The sequence below is a fragment of the Mandrillus leucophaeus genome, unplaced genomic scaffold (genome assembly GCF_000951045.1).
Source record: "Mandrillus leucophaeus isolate KB7577 unplaced genomic scaffold, Mleu.le_1.0 Scaffold718, whole genome shotgun sequence".
Lineage (NCBI taxonomy): Eukaryota > Metazoa > Chordata > Mammalia > Primates > Cercopithecidae > Mandrillus > Mandrillus leucophaeus.
This window is the reverse complement of record NW_012107786.1, coordinates 451,010-451,572: the sequence shown is the minus strand read 5'-3', so window position 1 is coordinate 451,572 and position 563 is coordinate 451,010. Positions and strand designations below refer to the sequence as shown.

General features: G+C 65.0%; 1 protein-coding gene across 6 annotated transcripts in view; it reads left to right on the top strand.

The window, feature by feature from the left end:
- The window catches only part of LOC105528457 (EGF-containing fibulin-like extracellular matrix protein 2), a 21,961-nt gene that overhangs the window by 18,807 nt on the left and 2,591 nt on the right, over positions 1-563 (top strand). The window contains exon 2 of one of the 6 annotated variants that reach the window (XM_011965204.1): positions 47-48. The exons of the other annotated variants lie outside the window; for them this stretch is intronic. The gene's annotated coding sequence lies outside the window, so the exon portion shown is untranslated. The remainder of the gene's footprint in view (positions 1-46; positions 49-563) is intronic. 6 annotated transcript variants of the gene reach the window in all.

Genomic DNA, 563 nt, shown 5'->3' with positions numbered 1-563 from the left:
AGGGAGCGCCAGCCACTAGCCCGAGGCCGAACGGCAACCTGGACAGGAGTGGGGAGCTTAAAGCTAAGGGCCTCCAGGTGAGTACGGAAGCTGCACCTGGGGGAGGCAGGGGATCACCGACCCTTTCCCCAGACGCTCACCGCCCGATGTTCGGTGCCGCTGCAGCCGCTCGTCCAGCATCCGGCAGAGCCCGTCTCCGAAGTGCTGTAGGATCTTAGCTTCCTTCCCGCTGCGCAGCGGCAGTGGGTACCGTCGGAGGGACCGCAGCGCCTGGCCGGGCAGGGGTAGGGTACCTGGTCAGGGCAGGCCCGACCTGGCCAGCAGCTTTTCCCATCGGGCCACGCCAGGACCCACCTTCTGAAACACGAAGCGTGTGCGGCGCCCGCTGCGGGTCGCCTCGTCCCGCCACTCGGTCAGCCAGCGAACGAAGAGCGGATTGGGACAGGCAGGCAGCGGGCGCTTCCGGCCTCTACCACGCGCTGCAGAACACGTGTGATTAGACAGGAAAACTCAATAATGGTGACCCCGTAACTAACTGAGCTGGGCTCCCTAAGTAGCTTGAT